Source organism: Camelus bactrianus, chromosome 32 (genome assembly GCF_048773025.1).
Source record: "Camelus bactrianus isolate YW-2024 breed Bactrian camel chromosome 32, ASM4877302v1, whole genome shotgun sequence".
In the NCBI taxonomy this organism is placed as follows: Eukaryota; Metazoa; Chordata; class Mammalia; order Artiodactyla; family Camelidae; genus Camelus; species Camelus bactrianus.
This window is the reverse complement of record NC_133570.1, coordinates 12,464,817-12,484,939: the sequence shown is the minus strand read 5'-3', so window position 1 is coordinate 12,484,939 and position 20,123 is coordinate 12,464,817.

The window sequence follows — 20,123 nt, the reverse complement described above, 5'->3', positions numbered from 1 at the left end:
GCAAGAACAGTGGGTTCTAGGGTTTGGCCTTGAAGTAGCTGATCCAGGGAAGGTGGCCAAGGGCCTGGGGTCACCCCCTCTGCCCCTGCCCTCGTCCAGGGACAGTCAGGGCATCCTTCGGGAGGATGGCGGCAGGAGGGACAGGGAAATGTCGGGAGGTCACTTTGGAGGAGAGGGACGCTCGCATCTCATTGGCTGCACGCTCAGCATCTAGCATCTAGCAGGCACTCAGGAAAGGCGTGTTCAGCTGAGAACAGCCCCCCCCGCCCCCTCCCAAAGGCCAGCTGCAGTCTGCCTTCCCCAAGCGAACCAGGAGCTTCAGAGATGAGTGGGGCGCGAGACGTTTTGCTAAAAATCAGGGAACCCTGCTGTCTGCCAAAAGTCATAAACAAGGAAAAAAATGCCCCCACATTTCTACAGAATGTGTTAATTTAACTTTACTATTAGGAAAATTTCAAACATGAACAAAAGTAGAGAGAAGACTGTCACTAACGCCCACGTATTGGTGATCCAGATTTAGCAATCAACGTTTTGCCTTCCCCTTCCTCACAGGCAGACTTATTTCCCTGATGAGTATTTTTAAAGCAAATCCCAGACATCATATCATTTTATGCAACTTTTCAGTTTTAAGGAGTTTACACACCCAATAGTTCCTCTCCAAGAGGTAGGTGTTGTAATCCCATTTTACACATGTGGAAACTGAGGCTCAGAGAGGTGACATTCTTGGCCAAAGTGACAGAGGTGCACAGTGGGTCTGGCACACGCTGTCAGGACCCCGACCCTAAGACCCCCCTCCTTCCATGAGGCCCCCGGGCAGCCCTCCTCCTCTCCCCGAGGCAGGGGTCCAAGGACCAGACTTTGATCTCTTCCAGGGCCGAATTCCAGATGGAGGCCTCGCCTGCAGGCTCAGGCAAGGCGATTGATGGGGTGTTGGTGATGTCAGGTTTACAGACAAGCTCTGGGCCGGAGCTGGGGTGCAGAGGGCTGATTGTCAGCCCTGATGGGAACCAGACACCTCGGGCCCCTGGGCTGAGGGAGGAGAAGGTGCAAGGCCAGGAGCAGGGCCTGGGGCTTCTCACACCGGGGCAGCCAACAGAATCGGGAATATGTGTCAGGTGAGAGCAGGTGCTCCTGGTTCCTCAAGGATCTCAAGGTGGCCCTCAAGGTGTCCAGGTGCCCTGAACCCCCTCCACGTGGGGTCTAGTGGGAAGGGCTCTCGACTCAGGATCCAGTGTCTGCCACTGAAAATCATCTCCCTCCATCCTGCCCTCCTTGGGCCTCAGTCTGCTCATCAGTATCAAAGAAGTTCAGATTAGAGCAGGGGTCAACATAGTTTTTTGTTAAAGGCCCAAACAGTAAACACCTCACCTGTGCTAACCACACAGTCTCCATTGCAACTACCGCACTCTGCCACTAAAGCGTCAAAGCCGCCGTAGACAAGATCTAATTGAGTGGAAGTGTCCGTGTTCCGATAAAACTTTATTTACAAAAACAGGCAGTGGGCTGGATCTGGCCCTCCAGCTGTACGTGGCTGAGCCCCGGACTAGTCAGTCACTAAAGGCTCTTTGAAGTCTAAAAAATGTGCAAGTCAGACATTAGGTTTCACAAACACCTCGATTTAGAGGGCCGGGCAGGTAATGTGACTGAACAAAGCAAAAGCCAGCAGAAGACACCAGGGAGCGGTGGGGACTGCAGCCAACTGGAGAGTGCTGCCTGGACTCAAAGGGGATGGGCTGGGGTCATCTCTCCTCCAGCCAGTTGTTGCCAGGTGGAAACCAACTTGCTCCCAGATAGAAACGATTACTCAAAAGAAGCTAGAAATCTGCTCATTAAAATATGTGAATGACCCAATTTTGAAATGTTGGTTAGAAATGCAGAGTTGTAGAAAAGCGTCATGTGGCCTGTCTCACATGGCCAGGGGCCATATTAGGCCCAAGGGCCACCACGTGCCATCTCCGCCCTCCATACAGACCCTTCCTCCCACTGCAGACACCGCGCTAGTAACTTGCAGAAGCACAGAGGTTATTTGGGGTCACTTCACTGGGCCGGTTTTCTCCTTCCACCCTTGGAAGTCCACAGGCTGATGGGACAGTTAGCAACGCGGATGAGAGGAGAAGCCAGCCTCAGCTCGCGGGGGTCTGGACCGAGGATTCCCCCTGGGGAAGCAACTTTGCTGCTAGCCTGGAACCTGTGATCTGCCAGATGTTTGCCTGGGGCTGGACGGAGCACAGAGGCTTCTCCACTTCGGAGGGAAGCAAGCAGGGCTGTCACTCCAGCCACCTGACCTGAAGTCTCCCAAGGGCCACCAGCTCAGGGCCCTGGAGGCCTGTCCCTCTGAGCCAGCTCCACAGGAAGGCCCCCCTGCTCTTTTAACTTGCCGTTTCCCTGGCTGGAATGGAAGGGGTTAGGGTCGCCAGCCTGCTGGGGTGTCCTTGCCAACTGTCTCTAAGGCGACATCCCACCAAGGTGTGCGATCCTGGAAATGGCTCTGAGAGTTGGGAGACAGTGAGCAGATGCAAGGGGCTTGCCCAGGACGGGGAGGTTTATTTTTATTTGGGGGCCTACAGGCCTGGGAGACATTAAAAAATGCCTTTCAATCTTCCTGTTGGTCTCAGAGAGTAAAATTAGAGCCAGAAGTGAGTCTGAAGTGACAAGGACATGGGAAGATCTGTGTGAACTGGGGAGGAAAACAAGATGCCTTCCATTGCTGCTCCAAGCGCTGTCTAATGTGGCCTCCTCTTTTAATCTTCCTTTGAAAATCAAAGATTTATTGAGGTATAATTTATTTTCAAAAAGTACACCCATTTGGGTGCAGCTGCTGTGGAAAACATCAAAACTCTTTATGTTCCTCGAAAACTTAAAATGACCATATGGTCCAGCAATCCCACTTCTGGGTACCTACCCAAAAGAATTGAAAGCAGGGTCTCAAAGAGATCGTCATCTGGCCAGATTCAAAGCAGCATTACTAGCCAAAAGGTGGAAGCAACCCAAGTGCCCACGAATGAACAAACCAAACCTATTCTAACTGTGGAATATGATTTAGCCTTAAAAAGAAAGGAGATTCTGACACAGGCTACAACAACCTGGGCAAACCTTGAGGACATTGTGCTCTGTGAAATCAGCCAGTCACAGAAAGACGAATTCTGTATGATTCCACCACATATGTGAGGCTCCCAGAGCAGTCGTATTCACAGAGACAGAAAGTAGAATGGTGGTTACCCGGGGCAGGAGCGGGAGGGAGGGAGGGTGGCGTGTTGTTGTTTTAGTGGGGACAGAGTTTCAGTTTTATAAGATGAACAAGTTCTGGAGATCAGTTGTACCAAAATGTGAACATCCTTACTAACACCACTTAAAAGTGGTGAAGATGGTAAATTTTTATGTTGTCTGTTTTCTCTCACAATTAAAACTTAAAATTTAAAAAAATGTACCCACTTTACAGGTACAGTTCCTTGGACTTTGCTGTATAGAACATCTCCCTAGTCAAAATAGAAACAGTTCCTCAGCCCAGTGTGTCCTCTTGTGCCTGGCTGCAGTCTCTACTGGTTCTAAATATTCTGCTGATTTAAAAATCAATTAACTGGGAATTATACCCCCACTGCCCTGGGGTCTGGGCCAAGCCCAAATCTCTGTGGCTGCAAGGAGCTGTTTCCCACCCGGGGTTCCTTCCTACCTGGGCCTGGAAGGCATCTGTGGGAGAAGATGGGAGGGACCAAAGAAAAGATGTTGGCTTTGGCTTCTTAATTTCTCATGGGCTGCTCAGGTATTGAAAGTAGCGCATGTGCGGGCGCGCGCGTGCACACACACACACACACACACACACACACACATACACCTGCCCAGCCTTTGCTCACTCCCCTATGCGCTAAAGTTGCCAAGTAGGAGCCAGATTGCTCTTCAAAACCACACCTACACCTGGCCCCAATGCGCAGCTGGGAGTCTGTCCCCTGTGGCTGTTCACCCAAGGTGGAGGTCTCCCCTGGGAAAGTAAACTCAGACCAACTTCCTTGAATGCCACCCCCTCCCCATCCCAGCCTTGACCTTTTAATTTTCAAACTCCCTGACTTTTTTGCCTGTGAAGATTGGGCAGTGAAGGTCGCCCTCTGGTGGAGTATCAGGGACATAACAAAAATGTCTTGCACCCTTGGTATTTCTTTGAATTCATTCAATTCAAAATATTTGAGCGGGGAAATAATGACAGTGGAACAAGCAGGAAGACAGCGCCTTGGCCAAGTGATCAAGGTTAATGTCACCTGGAAGGGGACCTGACATGATACACTCAGAAGGGCACTCCCCTTGTGAGGTTTTCTTACCCACACATCTGTAATACTTCTGCAAGTTTTCTGTGAGCCTAAAATATCAAAAGCTTTTCAAAATGTTCGAAATTATTTCAAAATAAAAAGTTAAAGTATTTGTGGGCTTTCTTGCGTATATGAAAGGCACTGGTCTCTAAGTGGGGGATGCTGGCCTTCATGGAACTTGTATTCTTATAGGAGAGAAAACACAGAAACCAGCCAAACAGTTGCATCTTTGTCCGGGAATAAGGGCTGGGGAACAAAATAAGGAAGGATAAAGTGTTGGGGGCTCGGCTGGTGGCTGGCGGGTCAGGGGCAAGCTTTCCCTTGAGATGACTCAGTAGCAGGGACCTGAGTGGCTGACGGGGGAGCCCTTCAGACTCAGTCATTAAGTTAACAGCTATTGTTCCAGAGCCCGCTGTGTGCCAGGCGCTTGGGGACACAGCAGTGAGCAAATTCCTGCGTCCCCCGCAGTGCTTACCTTCCAGGAGGGAGGAGAAGGCATGAGGTCAATAAGGAACAGAAGGTGTCCAATGGGGCCCAGGGCTCTGTATGAGAAGCAGGGGAGAGGGGGGGTGCATGTGCTTTTAAAAAGAGCATGCGTGTAACACAGGCCTTGCTGGCAAGTGATCACTGACCACAGGCCTGGAGGAGAAGAAATGAAAATTTTCAATGGAGCCAACAGGGCGTGCAAAGGTCCGGAGGTGGGCTTCTTATCCAAAGAAAGCACCAAGCAAGATCAAACACCCACCTTCCTTACTTTGCTCTAGGCCCTTACTACTTCTCAGTCAAGAGGACACGATGTCTGTCTGTTCCCTTCCAGGTGACATTAACCTTGATCACTTGGCCAAGGCGGTGTCTTCCTGCTTGCTCCACTGTCATTATTTCCCCCCTCCCCAAATATTTTGAATTGAATGAATTCAACAAAATACCACAGGTGCAAGACATTTTTGTTATGTCCCAGATATTCCACAAGAGGGCGACCTTCACCGCCCAATCTTCACAGGCAAAAGTCAGGGAGTTTGAGAGAAAGCAAAAGGTCAAGTCTGAGATGGGGCAGGGATGCGTTCAGGAAAGCTGGTCTGAGTTTACTTTCCTAGGGGAGCCCCCCTCCACCTTGGGTGAACCGCCACATAGGGACAGACTCCTGGCTGGGCAGTTTTGATTAGGGTGATTTTCTATATAGCAAAGTTCGAGGAACTGTACCTGTAAAATGGGTGCATTTTTTAAATATTAATTATTTAATAGTGGGAGAAAACAGACAACATAAAATTTACCATCTTCACCACTTTTAACTGGTGTTAAGGATGTTCACATTTTGGTACGACTGATCTCCAGAACTTATTCATCTTATAAAACTGAAATTCTGTCCCTGCTAAACACCGCTACCCCACCCTCCCTCCCCCTCCTGCCCCAGGTAACCACCATTCTACTTTCTCTCTGTAAAATGGGATTATAACATCCACCTCTTGAGAGGAGCTGGTGGGTGTGTAAACGCCTTAAAACTGGAAAGTTGCATAAAACGATATGATGTCTGGGATTTGCTTTAAAAATACTCATCAGGGAAATAAGTGGGGGGGGGGCAAAACGTTGATTGCTAAATCTGGATCACCAATACGTGGGCGTTCGTGACAGTCTTCTCTCTACTTTTGTTCATGTTTGAAATTTTCCTAATAGTAAAGTTAAATTAACACATTCTGTAGAAATGTGGGGGCATTTTTTTCCTTGTTTATGACTTTTGGCAGACAGCGGGGTTCCCTGATTTTTAGCAAAACGTCTCGCGCCCCACTCATATCTGAAGCTCCTGGTTCGCTTGGGGAAGGCAGACTGCAGCTGGTCTTTGGGAGGGGGTGGGGGTGGGGCTGTTCTCAGCTGAACACGCCTTTCCTGAGTGCCTGCTAGATGCTAGATGCTGAGCGTGCAGCCAATGAGATGCGAGCGTCCCTCTCCTCCAAAGTGACCTCCCGACATTTCCCTGTCCCTCCTGCCGCCGTCCTCCCGAAGGATGCCCTGACTGTCCCTGGACGAGGGCAGGGGCAGAGGGGGTGACCCCAGGCCCTTGGCCACCTTCCCTGGATCAGCTACTTCAAGGCCAAACCCTAGAACCCACTGTTCTTGCAGCTGCATTGCCCGCTGTGACCGTCTCCCCAGCAAACCCCGCCCCACCCCACAGTGACCTCTGACCTCTGTCACCCTTTCTTGTCCCTCACTGCAGGTGCCTCTGCTCTAAGGCTGTCAGATTTAGCAAACAGAAACACAGGATGTCCAGTTAAATTTCAGTTTCAGAAAGCCAAGAAATGAATTTCAGTATAAGTATATCCCATGGCATATTTGGGACATACTTATACTAAAAAATAGCCATTATTTACCTGAAATTCAGTTTTAGCTAGCTGTCTTACATTATGTCTGGGAACCCTATCCTGGCATCATATAACATTCATTCACTGATTGACTTATTCATTAGAACATCATCCAGATGCCTGGCACTTGCTGGAGACTCAGGGGTAACTAGTTTCTTCCCTGCCTAGGAGACCCTTCCCCCGCTCTGCAGGAAATTGCTAACAGCCACTAGGTGTTATAAACAGGGGTCCAAGCAGAGCATGTTAGGAGCAGAAAATAGACGCAGCCCAGGGATGAGGATGCCGTTGGAGGAGGCGGGACTGGACGTGGCGACACTGACTCTAAGCGTGGCTGTGACTGACCAGGTGTGGGCCTTTCAGAAGCTGTTTTCTATGGTTCAGAGCGAGTGGCTGGCCTGGGACGAGGTTAACGTAGGGGATTCCTAGAGATCAAGCCTCCATCAGTTTCTTCATCACTCTCAGACTCAGAAAAGATCTACAGAGTGCCACCTCGTCCGGGGCGCTCGGTGAATAAACAGGCGAGGTCCTGTCCTCACGGAACGTGTGATCTATGCGGGGACACGGAAACCAGCACCCAGGGAGGTGAATGTGTGATTTCCAACAGGGACACGTGCTGTAAGGAAATGACACAGGGCACTGGGGTAGAGTGTGGGGAGGGGCAGTGGGGGCTTGGACTGTGGGGTGACGTGTGGATAATGTTAGTCTCTCACACTGAGTGGCATCTTCTCTTATGATTATCTCCCGCACCGCTGAACACAGTTCACATATATCCACTCATCTCTTTCCCACACCAGCCCAAAGACATAATGACCACAATTATCCCCATTGGACAGATGAAGAAACTGAGGCACAGAGAAGTTACACTCCTTGCCCTCTGAGCCTCAGCTTCCCCTCTTTAAAAGGGTGGACTCAGTGGACTGTTGTGAGGATGAAACCAAAGTGTAAGTTACAAAGAGCGTTGCCCGTGTGCATTGTTGGTGTGGAGAAGCCGCCTCTGCACCAGGCACCTCCCACGAGGGCACCTGTTATGCTTGCTAACAACTGAGGGAGCACCTGGGAGCCTCGGTTTCCCCATTTCATGAAGGAGGCCTTGTCGCCTGTTGGGCTGTGAACTCCCCAGAGGTGGGATCCACAGCTGGTACATCCTTGTTCTCTCAGCACTGGGACCAGCCCCTGGCACGTAGCAGGAGTTCACCCAGACTCCTTCTCTCTGCTCAATCAAAATGCACAAACTGAATAAAACAACAATGACACTGAGTGTTTCTGAGGCTATGAAACCATGTGGAAGTAAATCCTGTCCCAGGATGATCTGAATAAAAGTGTTCTGCGTTTTCATATTGCTGCAAAGGAAGGTATAGCTACTGAATAACTCAATTACCTACAATTAGTTTGAAGCCAAGGGGAAGAATTAAAAATCTGTAAGTGTCGACATGAATACAATTGGACCAGAATGTACCACTTCCAACATAAAAAATAAAAGAGGAAATAGAGAAAACTCAGGGAATCCAGCAGAAGGCAGAAAAGGGAAGAAAAACAAAGGTTAACAGTGTAAAAAGAAGACGTAAGATATAGATTCCCATATATCATCAATCTCAGTACATCTAAGTATACCAGTAAGCAATAGGAAGCAGTGTCTTAATGGATTAAGAACAAAAATAAAAATAATAATCAGCTGTACATTGTTGGTAAAAGATGCAGCTAAAACTGTGAGGGTGCAGAAAGATTTGAAGTTCAAGGATAAGAAAATACATATAAGTCTTGGGGAGAGGGTATAGCTCAAGTGGTAGAGCGCATGCTTAGCATGCAGGAGGTCCTGGGTTCAATCCCCAGTACCTCCTCCAAAAATAAATAAATACACCTAATTACCTCCCCCTCAAAAAAAGAGAAAAATCTGGCAAATAGTAAGAGCAAGCTTACATGACTATATTAATATCCCTAATGCAATTAATTATCCCTAATATAATTTCTCTATGGCAAAGGGCACCATCAGAAATGAAGAGGCTTACAACATAATGCGAAAAGACTTAATTCACTAGAAGCTATAATAATTTTAAACTTGCATCTACTTAACACATCCCCAATTCCCAACGACAGTGGAAGATTTTCACATGCCTCTCCCAGCCCTGAGAGCCGTGTAACAAGTAAGAACAGAGCAGACTGGGACACCACCATTAACAGTCCTGCTCTAATGGACGTGCCTAGAACCGCACCATTAGAGACCACACGTTCTTGGCAAGCACGTGGACGCTTGGGAAAATCTGTGATAGGTGTCTCCTCTCCAGGAGGGCGGAGGAGGAGGCAGAAAGGGACTGATTTCCGGGGGGTGGGTGGGGTCCAGGCACACAGGGGGAGGAAGGCAGGGTTTTAATACTGCTTCTGGGGCTTCAGGCAGGGGGAGACTCTTCCTGGGGTGGGGTTACTTACAGGGTGGGCGTTGGAGCATTCTGAGGGGAGGAAGAGGAAGAATTGTGAGGGGAGCCTGCATGAATTTTCCTTCAGGAGTCTTTTCCTTTGGTCAGGATGCTTTTTCCTGGAGGGAACTGGGAGGAGGTGTCCCCAGAAGACATGGTGGGAGAAGTTCCTCCTGGCCATAGACGCATGGGTGACGGTCAGCAGATGTCACCCCCAGCCCCGGCCTGACCCAGGACTCTCCATGTCCCTCACCACTCTCCCTCCCCTCCTTTCTCTTCCCAGAGGCCAATCCTGCTGCCTCTCCCTCAGGGCACCCCCTGGCACCATTCTGAGCTGCCCATGGGGGCTGGGGGCTGGCTTCCTGGGGTCACCCTGCCTGAGCCTCAGGACTGAGGCTCCCCTAGCTTTGACTCCTCTGTTCCTTCAGGCCCCACTCTCATCAGCAAGGTCTTCTTCAGCCTTTAGTGAGCACCTACTGTGTGCCAGGTCCTGGGTTGGCTGCCAGGGCCCCTGTCCCCTCCGAGTTCCCGGTTTAGCGGGAGAGTCAGAATGAGGCTGTAGGAAGCAGAAGAAAAACCCTCCTGCTATGACTGATCAGTAATTTCTGACAGCCTGCTGTGTGCCAAATGCTGTTCCTCTCACCCTCCCTCTCTCCACCCCTGTATCCCTTAGCCCTAGTATGTGCTACTTTCTGGGCTAGATGCTGCCATGCAAAAAAAACCGCTCAGAAAAGTAAGGCTGTGATCCAGATTCTGTGGATTCATTCATTCCCACAATCATTAATTTAGCCATTGGGTCCTGAGTGCTTTTCTGGGCCTGGGGCTGCTCTAGGTGATTGTGAGGACCACACACTGTCAGGAAGACCCTGAGAGGCAGTCTCACCTTCCAGCAAGTATCACTGCCACATATTGTATGGAAACCACTTCACAAACACCCTCATTGACTCTTTGTGACACTGTGTGGACCTTAAGAATCCAGGCTCTGGAGCCTGACCACTTGAGTTTGAATCCAAGTTCTGCCGCTTACCAGCTGGATGAACTTGGCCAAGTCGCTCAACCCCTCTGTGCCTCAGTTTTCCTCTCTATAAAATGGGGCTAATAACAGTCCCTCATCGTAGCCTTGTTATAAACATTGACTTAATATGTATAAAGTGCTCACAATGGTTACCTGGTACAGAGACAGTTTCTACAGTAATTTGTTAAATAGATAAAACATGAGGAAGAGAAGGTATCCCCATTTACAGATGGGAAAACTGAGGCTGGGAGAGGGGACTGGACTGGCCTTAAGGCTGTTTGTGCATCTCATACATTCATTTTTCAGACTGGAAATATCTCAGTTTTATTACAAAATGTTCATGTGCACACTGTAATATAGTCAAATATCAATGACGTCTAGGTTGCACATGACACTGTCTGCATTCTGTAACACATTCATCCTTGAGGTTATGATTTTTAACAGACTGGTGCTTAACCCTCCCAAATTTAATAGAAAAGCCATGTTCACATACACATTTACAGACCAGGTTTTTTTTGCTCCTCAATGCATCGCAGGCATGCTTCCATGCTAATACACAGATCTAGCCCTTTCTTTAAATGGCTGCCTTGCAGTTCAACGCCTGGGTCTCCTGTAATCCACCTAACAGCCCCCTCCTGATGGACAAGCACAGCCTGGCCCATAATCTGTTATCAAAACCCACCAGATAAACGTTTCTGTAATTCCATACGATACAATTGGTCAATAGGGGGCACATTGACCATCTCACACTCTGCCAATTTTTTCACTCCCCTGGGGGCAGAGGGGAGGACACTGAGCTCTGGTTTCAGAATGAAATTAACCACATTCATTCTTTTTGGTGTGTTCTGACAGTCTATGAGAACAAATGCACTCATGGAATTAAGATGAGATAATTATGCTGAGGCAAAAAAAAGGAAAAGGGAATGTAAAATTTGAATGGAAAGAAAACTCAGTAATTTCAGCTTAAGTACTGTTTCCAGACACGTGGATCACGGAAAATCAACTGGATGCTTGTAGAAAACATCAATTTACAGGCTTCTCTGAGTTTTCCTGCCTCACTCAGAGGCTCTCAGTCTTCAGCGAGCATCAGAATTACCTGGAGGGGATGGTAAAACAGAGATTGCCAGGACCCACTCCAGGGTTTGAGATTCAGCATTTGTATTTTTAACAAGTCCCCAAGTGGAAAAAATGCTGCTGCTTCAGGACCAGACTTTGAGAACCATGGGGCTGCGGGTTCAGGTGAAAGGTTTTGTGGCTCACATCTGACCTCTCTCTCAAGACCTCCCCAGGCAAGAGGAATCCCTGTCCCTCTGTGCTTCCTCCCAAGTGGAAATTACCGCCAGTGTGGCACTTTTATCACACCAGGTTGAAATGTTTGCTTTATACATCAACCTGCCTCTTCTGTGAGCTGTTGAAGGGTGGCTTTTACCTTTGCAAGCATGTCCCAAGCCCAAAATGCAATGCTGGGACAGGGGCGGTGAGCAATAATCCTTCTTTGGTTTAAGAAATCAAGGACTTGGGGCTGGTTCAGAGTGAGTTCTGAATAAGGCCAATGAGGTTAATTCCAAATGAAGACGGTCATGAAGAGGAGGATGGTGGCCGTGGGTCACACTAGCCCTATCAGCCTGACCTGGGCAGTGTGTATTGAGGACCCTCTTGCAGAAGGCTGAGGACAAGTTCTCTCATCTGGGAACTGGGCTGAACTTTGATTACTAACATATCCTCTGGTATTAATCTGTCACCAGGATTCTGGCCCCTTAGTAGAGGTCCAGCTCAGTATCCTGACTCCATCGCCTGTGACCTAGTGTTCCACTTCTGCAAAAGAGGGGGACAGGGATTGATTAAAATAATTTGTTCCTATGTATGCTTTGGAGAGTGCTGAAATAGCTCCTCCATTGGCCTCTACTGGTCCCAGATTTCCACCATTAGAGATTCATTCCTGTGGGTTTGTCTTTTGCAGGGTAAAGGGAACCTTCAATTTTCCTAGTGTGTTTAGATGCCCTCACTACACTAGGAGCGTCTCAAGGAATATGTGTCATTTACTTTTATGTCCATATGCTTAGGACAGTCCTTGGCACATAACAGCTGCTAGGAGTCCTCAAGACTTGGCTGTCACTCCCTCACTCTGTAAGGAGGGCAAATCCTTTCCCCAGGTTCCCCCAGGAAGCTGAGAGCCCAGGCAGTGGCCTCACCGGGCCAGTTGGGAGAGCAGCGAGAGTGGGGGTGGAAAGGCAGTTGTTAACCACTTGGCGCTCATTTCCCTCAGCTAGAACTCACTGAGCACCTACTGTGTGCCACGTTCAGACCCCACCTTTACAGGACTCACAGTCTGGTGGGGAGACAGGCCAGAAAATTGACATTTTACCAGCCAGTGAGGCCTGTTAACAAGCGGCAGCAGCGTGCCTTCCACACGTTTACTTCGTTTACTCCTCGGCGTTGCCTCACGGGGAGAACGCGCGCGCCCTCTCGCTCGGGAGCACGGGATTGGTCAGAGGAGTCACATGACTCGCACACGCGCCTGCAGCTCGCAAGTTGATTGGTCAGAGGAGTCACGTGACTCGTGCACATGCCTGCGGCTCGTCAGTCGCTGAGGTGCAGGGACGCAGTCTTGCGTCTTCTGGGTTCTGAAGGTTGGATTCTTTCCTTGACCTCGTTCTGCTTTCGGAGCTCGATAACCCGGGCAGCGGGGTTTCACAGGGAAAGGACAACGGCAACCTGGGCCATAAAAGAAATTGCCTGGAGAAGGGTTGACGAGGCTGAGCGCAGGCTCCGGGCAGCTCCACAACCGACTCCCAGAACTCCTGACTCTTCACCCGCAGCGCCCAGCGCAGCCCTGGGTCACCTTTCAGACTGGACGAGGGGCTGGCCACACTGGTTATGACAAGTGAAGGGGACCCCCCGCGTCTGTGGCCCTGGACGGCTCAATGAGCCCCATCTGTGGAACGGGTCCGGCCATGACTCGTGGCCTCGCCTGCTGCTCTGGGCTCTGCATCTGCGGGGAGGACTGAGCCCCCGGGCTCGCAGCAGGTAGATTTATGCTCTTGTTTGGGTCACTGTGGAGCGTGGGTCTGGGCTGGTTGGAACCTCTGATTGCCCCTCGCTTCCCTCCACCCTCAAAAGCTTTCACAGTGATTAGTTCCCCTCACGAAGGGATCTTGTTACGGTTCCACCAGGAGGGCCTCTGGAAGTCCTGCCTGAGATAAGAAGGCCGCGTCTCGGTTAATCTCCCAGCTTAGAGGCCACGTTTTAATATTTAAGAAATGGTTTCCCGGCTCGGGGCGGGTGGAGGGAATTGCAGACGGGGCCTGGCCTAGTGGGTTCTGAATGCACGCGTGTGTGGTCCCAGGGCCCCTTGTGCTCCTCAGGCCTGTGGGTCCTGGCGTCCCCCTGAGTCATTTCTTCAGGTTGCATTTCACTGGTGCCTGGACCAGGGTGCCTGACAGGGGATTGTATTTGTGGAGACACCCAGCTGGACTCGGGCTGTGTGTTGGAAGCAGCACCAAGTCCAAAGACAGGCCCGTGTCTGACCCACCCGCAGCCCAGACAGCTTCAGGCCTGTGTCTCCTGACTCTGTCCCCTCTCCCTCAGCTGGCGTTCTCCTGGCGGGACCCATCGGCGGGAGTAAACCTTCGGGAAGACAGCCAGCCCTGGGCGAGCACCACGTGCGTGCATTCTGAGTGAGTAAGGCTGGCCACCTGGCTGAGCTGGGTTTGAGTTTGTCTTTACTGCTTTCCGGCTGTGTGTTCCTGGGTGAGTCACTTAACTGCTCCGAGTTTTCGTGTTCTCCTTTGAAGTGGGTGATGTAGTATGTACTTCACATGGCCGTTTTGAGGCCTTAATAGGCTCTTAAAGTGTCTGGTGGTAGGTTTTTTATATATATTCATTCAAGAAATATGTAATTGTTGTAATACCTGCTGATTAGAACTCAGTCACTATTTGTCTTTTTAAGGCCCTTGAGTGAGAGGGCAGGAGAAGTAGCCAGAGACTACAGGCTTGGTTCCTAATTTTCCAGGCTTAGCCCAGAATAGTTAAGACTCTGAAAGATCAGGTGTTGTGAATGTTTCCCACAATCAAGGGGAAAGCAGATTTTCAGTTAATGATATGAAAATAATTGGCTGGAAGAAATTAGATGACTATTACTTCTGTTACCAAACCAAACTGGGACCTGACATGGGGTGGTGGTGAAGGAAAGCACAGCTTACGAGAACGGTGGCTCATGATCAGAAACCCAGAACTCCTGGACCGGTTTCAGCTGAGCTTTTATAAAGGCCTGGTGGGTAGAGGTGTCCTCCGGTCTGCGATCAGCTTCTGGTTGATGGTGATTAATCCTTAGGGACCAGAAGGTCTGGGGGCTGCGTCCATATGGTCATCAGGTAGTTAATTTCCTCCACTTGGCGGTGCTTTTAGCCTCTAAAAACTCAGGAAATATGCATTAGATACTATTATCTGGGTACTTGAGAGAGGAGGTGAAACAGAGAGCATAGGAGAGGGGGGTCTGTCCCGAGTAGGCCCCATAGGGTCCTGCTCGGTTACAATCCACCCCTTTTCTTTGATATGCCTCGATCTTGAGGATAAGAGGTTGGACAAGGAAGGGAATAAAGTTTGGGGTGGAGAAGTTCATCATCAACTCAGCAGAGGAGCTCGGTTTTAGGGCAGCTCGGTTTCACTCTCCAATCCTGTTTCATCCTCCCCCAAATCTTTCAGGGACTGTAGTGATGACCGCTCTGGCTACTTCCTGCTGAAACAGGGCGTAGTCAATTCCTAGAACTGGGGAATGGACACTGAGTTTAAGATATTCCCGAGTTCCAAGTCCTGGATCCGAGTCTTGTATGATTAAGATCTCAGTCCCTTTGTCCACCAGTTAGAAGTAATCGGCGGAGTGGCAACTGGAATTTTAATAGACAAACTAGATCTCATTCCCTGAGGAATTCAGGGGAATAAGCCTGAAAACCAGCCTGGAACTGGTACTTTGGGGGGACTTGTGGTCAGCTGTCTACTTTTATCTGAGTCAGTTTTAACTTATGATGTGGTGTTAACATGAACATAACAACAGCTATTGGCCATTACACATCTCCTTTCTTCTGCTAGCATATGATCTAAAGCAGTTTTACTGTCTAAAAATTTACTAGTTACTAGAGGAGACCTTGAGGTTATAAGGGTGCAGCTGCTATCTGCCAGCAGACACTGCTTTGAGAATGGCTGGTGGTGTCCTGAGTAGGACACAGCTCAGAAAATTCGAGTTCTCAACCATACAGGATTGTGCCTGCAGACATGTCCACAAGGACCACCTAGTTTTACCTTGAATGTGTGAACCACAGCCACTCCATTTTGACTTTCAAATGCATTCTCCTCCTCAAGACCAAAGCAGATGTACAGTGCATTTCCAAAAGGCCAAAGAACAGGATGCTTTGTTCAGTAAAGTTGAAGTTAGACCATGTATAAGCCAGAATGACTTCCCCATACCTCAGTGTGTACAGATATTCCCATCATTTTCCCTTTTGATAGCAAGTCTTTCAGTAGAAAGCACTGTTGATCAAAATATCTGTCCCTCAGTGCTGCGGTGGTGGCTCCTGCCCCAGGTTCAGATCATGTCCCTCGGAACGAGGCCTCCTTTTCATTTGCCTGGTTATCCACGTTGGGGGAGAACTAATCCCATATTGTGAACAGGGCGAGGGGTGTCACTTAATGGGGAAACACCTCTAGGCCACACATTTTATCACTTACACCCAGTTGTTACACAAGCATCGTCAGTGTGCCTCTAGCAGTAGACTTAAAGCAAGCAGTGTTACACATTGTGGGCAGCTAGACCTGTGACACCTCCATCAGAGAATTCTCTTTCTGTCCTAAACGCTGGGGCACCAGTGTGGCTAGAAATAAAACAGTAACTTTCAGTGTTGATGGGGAGACACACGTTGGGTAAGCAGTTCAGCAGGACTAGCGTGCTGGGTCTTACAGACCAGCCCGATGCAGAGGCCCTGCTCAAGTGGGAAGAGTCCACAAGCCACTTCCACTCAGGCTCATGGCACAGGAGTCAGTGAAGAGCACCTGACAGGGGTCCTGTTGTCTGGATTGGAGACAGACCAGTCTTTAAATGATTCCCTTTCCAGTAAGTGTCATCCCCTGGCTGCACGTCCTGGGGCATCTGAGATTTATCCGGCTGTAGATTGCTTTGGTAAGCTTCAGAAATTATCCAGAACTTACAATAATATAACAGAGCAACAAAGAGCCATCTGGACAGTGAGTCTTAGTAAATAGTGACCACAGTGAACAACACTAGAATTTAATGTCTATTAAAACAGTCTTTCTCTCTGAAATTACCCTCATTTTTTTTTCCACTAGAGCCAAAGTAAGACTGATTTGTTCGCCACATGAGTCTGGTTAATTGATTACATAGGCTCCTTTATATATATGTTTTTAATGAAGTATAGTTAGTTTACAATGTTATGTCAATTTCTGGTGTACCATATAGGCTTGTTTATTTTTTTAATTTTTTTATTGAAATGCAGTCAGTTACAATGTCAGTTTCTGGTGTACAGCACAATGTCCCAGTCATGCATATGCATACATATATTTGTCTTCATGTTATTTTTCTTAAAGGTTATTACAAGATATTGAATATATTTCCCTGTGCAACACAGAAGAAATATTTTTTAAAATCTATTTTTATATATACTAGTTTTTGCAAATTTCAAACTCTCAAATTTATCCTTACCCACCCCTTTCCCCAGTAACCGTAAGATTGTTTACTATGTCTGCAAATCTGTTTCTGTTTTGTAGATGAGTTCATAGTGTCCTTTTTTTTTTTTTAAGGTTACACAAGTGAGTGATATCATATGGTATTTTTCTTTCTCTTTCTGGCTTACTTCACTTAGAATGACAATCTGTAGGTCCATTTATGTTGCTGCAAATGGCATTGTTTTATTCTTTTTTATGGCTGAGTAGTATTCATTGTATAAATATACCACAGCTTCCTTTATCCAGTCATCTGTTGATGGACATTTATGTTGTTTCCATGTCTTGGCTGTTGCATATAGTGCTTCTATGAATATTGGGGTGCATGTATCTTTTTGAATAAAGGTTCCCTCCAGATACATGCTCAGGAGTTGGATTGCTGGATCATATGATAAGTCTATTTTTAGTTTTTTGAGGAATCTCCATACTGTTTTCCATAACGGCTGTACCAAACTATGTTCCCACCAACAGTGTAGAATGGTTCCCTTTTCTCCACACCCTCTCTAGCATTTATCATTCATGAATAAATGCTTTTTAGTGATCACCATTCTGACTGGTGTGAGGTGCCACCTCATTGTAGGTTTGATTTGCATTTCTCTGATAATTGGTGACTGAGCATTTTTTCATGTGTCTGTTGGCCATTTGTCCATATAGGCTCCTTTAAATTAGCTGTGCTAAAACTTTTCATAAGCAATTTCAGATTGAACTTTAAAAAGACTTATCAGGGCCAGGAAATCTACACCAAAGGCTTGTTCCAGATTTTGCCTGACAGATTTGGGTGAATTCCTCCCTTTTGAGGTTCCCAAAATATCACCAGTCAGGAGGTGGCCTTTCTCATTTACCTGATATAGCTGCTGGGAAATTACGAGTTTCCAGTTTCTGGAGGTATCAGGTAGAGAGACAGAATAAATGTTTTAATTCTACTTACAAAGGTATAATTTATCAAGTTAGCACACATCATAATGAGCTTAAGGGGAAGGGTCTCCCTACATCTGGAAGAGACAGATTGAAAACCAGTAACATTTCAGACAAAACCAAGAAATTATAATCATATTCATCAGTTCTCGCAGTAACCAGTCCTTTTGTTAACTGTTTATGGAGCCATCAGGCTTTCCACTAGGATTTTTAAATTTCTTACGGAGGTCAGCAGTATTATTTGAAATTAATAGAGACCTGGACTTGTCAGAAAGTCCTTCCTATGAATCTTCTTGAAGATGAAGCAGTTTTGCAAAAGCATCAGCTTGCCTGTCCAGCAAAGATGAAAGACTTAAAAAGGCAAGGTTAAAGATCTGAGTATAAGGTATTTGACCAAGAAGCTTAATCACGGTGCTGTGACACAACATTTTAAGATAACACCTAGAATTATGACTGACAGCGTTATACCAGGACATACCTAAATTTTAGAAACTTCATAGTTTCCAGAGTGTCTATACTAACAACATTTATCCATACCATATAATGTGAGGAGGCTTATCACTCATTTGAAAATGCTTCCTGTGTAATTTAACACACCAAATAATCCTAGTTAAAAAATTTCTAAGTTGCCTCATGGGCCCTCTGAAGCATTCCAAAGTTAGCTGAAATCAAAAGAACTTTAATTAGGAAAGCTGGAAAGCCACATGTAAATCAGTGAAGTTAGAACACTCCCTCACACCATACACAAAAATAAATTCAAATTGACAAAGACTTCAATGGAAGACAGTACACTGTAAATCTCCTAGAAGAGAACATAGGCAAAATATTCTCTGAGATAAACTATAGTGATGTTTTCTGGGCCAGTTTACCCAGGCAATAGAAATAAAAGCAAAAATAAATAAATGCAACCTAATTAAACTTACATGATTTTGCACAGCAAAGGAAATCATAAACAAAACAAAAAGACAACCTAAGGAACAGGAAAAAATGTTTGCCAATGATGGGACTGACAAGGGCTTAACTTCCAGAATATACAGACAGCTCATACAACTCAGTAACAAAACAACTCAGTCAAAAAATGGGCAGAAGACCTAAAAAAAAAAAATTTCTTCAATGAAGACATACAAATAGCTAATAGGCAAATGAAAAGATGCTCACTAGCACTAATTATCACAGAAATGCAAATCAAAACTATAATGAGATAACACCTCACATTGGTCAGAATGACCATCATTAAAAAGTCCACAAACGACAAATGCTAGAGAGGGTGTGGAGAAAAGGGAACCCTCCTACACTGCTGGTGGGAATGTAATTTGGTGTAGCCACTATAGATAACAGCATGGAGATTCCTTAAAAAACTAGAAATAGACTTATCATATGATCCAGCAGTTCCACTCCTGTACATATATCAGGAGGAAGCTCTAATTTGAAAAGATACATGCACCCCAAGTGTTCATAGCAGCACTATATACAATAGCCAAGGCATGGCTAGCCAAGGCATGTTCATCAACAGATAACTGGTTAAAAAAGTTGTGGTATATTTGTACAGTGGAGTACTACTCAGCCATAGGAAAGAATAAAATAATGACATTTGCAGCAACATGGATGGACCTAGAGATTATTATACTAAGTGAAGTAAGTCAGACAAAGATAAATATCATGTCACTTATATGTGAAATCTTAAAAAAATGACACAAATCAACTTATTTACAAAACAAACAGACTCATAGACATAGAAAACAAAGTTATCTAAGTTACCGAAGGGGAAAGGAGGGGGAGGGATAAATCAGGGGTTTGGGATATGCAGATACTGGCTGCTGTGTATAGCATAGATAAACAACGAGGTCTTACTGTATGGCATAGGGAACTATATTCAGTATCTTGTAATAACCTATAATGGAGAAGAATATATATATGTATGAATCACTATGCTGTACACCAGAAACTAACACAACATTGTAAATCAGCTATACTTCAATAAAAAAGAAAAAATAAGAACTTTAATTAAAATTTGATAGGAAGTTTGTCAAAAATATCAAAAAATTTCCAAACAACTTGGTCAGGTAAGATCAAAGGTAGCTGTGAATATTTATTCACTTAACCAAAGTGACAAAACTTTTCAAAAGCAAAGGTAAAGTTTACACAATTTGCTATCAGCATTCTAAGTAAATGTGGGTTTTTTTTAACAGAAAGAAACCAAATCTAGTCCTGCACCAGCCTGCTTTTAATAACAAAATCCTTTTACCTAATTAACTTTAATCTAATTTCAGCCAAACCATGCACAAAACTATTTTCAGGGCTCCCTTTCTACAAACTTTCCAGAACTTTCTTTAGCCATATTAGTTTGTTTTTATTTTGCCATCCAGAAACAACCAGCTTTGGAACGAAATTACTGCTT